Genomic DNA, 3,279 nt, shown 5'->3' with positions numbered 1-3,279 from the left:
CAACGATGTTTTAGAGCAGGAATATTTCATGTCAACATGCGACTCTGTGTTTTCCATGGAATTTATGAGGAGGGTTGATATGTAAGTGTAATTAGAAATGAAAATACGGCTTGATAAAGACTGATGATGTTCTGAATAAAAAAACAGTAATTTTATATATTATTACGTTAAAAGTAGGAGCGAATAATTAATTGAATCATAATTCATACAATGTACATTTCAAACGAAGGACCCCCCCTTTTTTTCCCATTCCTAGGTCAGGCTGTCGGCGCATAATTCACAAATGTATGATCATTATTTAGAATTTAAAAAATCTATCCCAATGAATATTCATCACATACGAATATCAAACCTTGAGATCTGTGTTAACGTGATATTAAAACGAATATATGTTAATATACAGATGGTCCAGAGTTTTTTTTTTCTGTTATAAATAAGTTTGACCAAGATCCGATTCAAATTTTCATTATTAAATTTAATTTTTCAAAAGGGGGGGGGGGGGGTTACCAGACCGCCTCTCCCCAAATAACCAATCTCTAGATGCGCGCGTGAAATATAATAGAAAAATTCACATACACAAATTTTACTCGAAAAAAATATTTTGTGGAGAAAATTATAGCTGGTCCGATCATCAATGAGATTTTTAATTTGATTTATACCGAGATTCAATATTATTTTTGTATTAATGGATAGGGAAGAAATTAAAGTATTGTTCATATTCATATTGATTAGCGAATTTGAACTAATTAAAAAGAGAAATGAACTTTTATCAATGAATTGTCAGAAATAAATTAGAAGATGGTTGTTACAATATTAGAAGGAAGATAACTGACGTAAAATCAATGGCAGATAGCTAATGTTGTAGAATGTTGTAGATTCAGGAAATCGGCATCATTTGAAGGAATGGCCTATGCATACAATGACGAACACTTGGGGATAGAGTGGATGAATTCGCTGAACAATTCACAGATATTGGACAGACGACGTCTAAGTGAGGCATGGTACAAAAAACATTTATTGAGATGAAGAATTTAACCTACAAACCGAAATAGAATATATTCTTTCGGATAAGCTGGAAGGTATGCTGGAATGTGAAAAGGATGTCTTATGGGAGAAATTTCAATAAAATGGTCTTTATCACTACATACTGACAACTGTAACCACGAAGGTACGAATTTTAATAACCAAATTCAAACAAGATAATATAATAAAAAAACCTATTGAATTAATGTTTTAATGACATGTATATGTATGTATTTATTAAGAGTGCTGTAAAGCAATAGTCATTGACGGGCATATAAAGGGAACACGTTCAGTTTGTTGTGCAACGGAAGTGAAAACAACTGACTCCGAAGAACTAGGTAGCATCTAAATGGGCTTTTGGAAAATGCCAATGAAGGGATCCCTTTATTGTACTGAACATAAACATGTGAAGGAAGAACATAAAAAGGTTATTACCAATACATGTATTTGCAATATTATATATATATATATATATATATATATATATATATATATATATATATATATATATATATAAATATATAATTATATAAACATACATAAAGAAGGTAATTAAATACGAGAGATTTCGATACTAACTAATATTATCTGTATGCGTTATGGAATTTTGTTCATTGCATTTTTTTTTCTACAAATGCATAACCTGTTATGTAGTACAAACACATTTGCAAGTATTCGCTGATCAGACAATTTTAAATTTAATATGATAATATATTTATGCTTGAAAGATAATTTTTCAACACAAGTTAAACACTTTTTGACAGAAACCAACTGAAGAAGCGAAGACAGAGGAAGATTCCGAATGTAACACCCTTAAAGAAAATGGTCATCTCCAAAAGTTAAAAAGTGCATGAGTGTGTGCATTTGTATATAACTGCGATATTATTACCGGTATGAGAGAGTTGTACGGATGTGAATCTTTGACCCAAGTCTACTTGTTTTTGATTTGGCTGGCAAAGGTGTTAGAACTTTTTCCACATCTACTTGCCTATGACGATGCTTGTCATCTAAAAGAAATTCATTATGAATCCGATCAGGGCAGAGAAAACTGAATACTCCAAATTTTTGACAACACTACGCATTGTTGTTGACAAAATGCATTTTGCAAATCATGTTGATAAATGGCGTAGAAGAAATGTCAACCCATACACTGATGATCTGTTCAAACACATTAACACGGAAGCATGTGAACAAACTTTTCAGTTTGTGGCTAAGTTTAAGTTTGCAACGAAACACATGTCCTGTGGGAAGTACAACTTGTTAATGTTGAACATTTCAGAAATGTATAATAATGATAGGTTAGTAAGAAACAGGAAAAGATTCGATATTGGTTCAACATCGTCGACATTGCGATGTCGACAATGTTGACGATGTTAACAGAAAAAAAATATCGGCAATGTTGACGATGTAAACTCGATATCGGTTCAACATTGTCGACGTTGCGATGTCGACAATGTCGACGATGTTAACGGCAAAGAAATGTCGGCAATGTTGACAATGAAAACTCGATATCGGTTCAACATTGTCGACGTTTCGATGTCGACGATGTTAACGGCAAAGAAATATCGGCAATGTTGACAATATAAAATCGATATCGTATCAATATTGTAGACATCGCGATGTTGACGATATCGAAAAAGAAATATGCATTGGACATGAATGGATTTTGCTGGTGTAAATTGGCGAAAGTCAATAAATTTCTAAGGTAATTGGTGTGTATTGAAAACTATTTGATTAAAAACAAAAACATTGGACGCAGTACAGTTAAGGCGGTCAATAAAAATATGGGCAAATTTTTGTGATGAAAACACGTATACTTTAGTTAAACTGGCATGTCCTTTTTAAAATCAATAACAGTCACTCAAATGCAATATATTTCTAAAATATATATATAACAGTACAATATTTTATGTTCATAGTGGTCACGTGATATGGCAGTCGCATGGTACAAGCAGATGTATTTGTGGTTTTGAGGTCATTTAAAAAATTCAATATTGCAAGGGCATAATCATGTCAAAATTCACAACTGAATTATGAAATAACTTGATGTTATATCGTAGATTTCGAAAACCGGTGCGAACTTTTTAAGATAAGAATATTTGTTAGTAGAAACCGTAATTTATAATGCATATGTTGAATAATTTTGAAGGTCACAGGGTTAATTTCATTAAAAAATAATTAATTTGTAAGATTTTACAAGGATCGTAGAAGTTTTTAAGTTACATAGCATATTTCAAATTCACATGTAAAAGTTTG

The sequence above is a fragment of the Magallana gigas genome, chromosome 9 (assembly GCF_963853765.1).
Source record: "Magallana gigas chromosome 9, xbMagGiga1.1, whole genome shotgun sequence".
NCBI classification, from domain to species: Eukaryota; Metazoa; Mollusca; class Bivalvia; order Ostreida; family Ostreidae; genus Magallana; species Magallana gigas.
The sequence above is the reverse complement of the archived record's forward strand: the minus strand, read 5'-3'. Positions refer to the sequence as shown.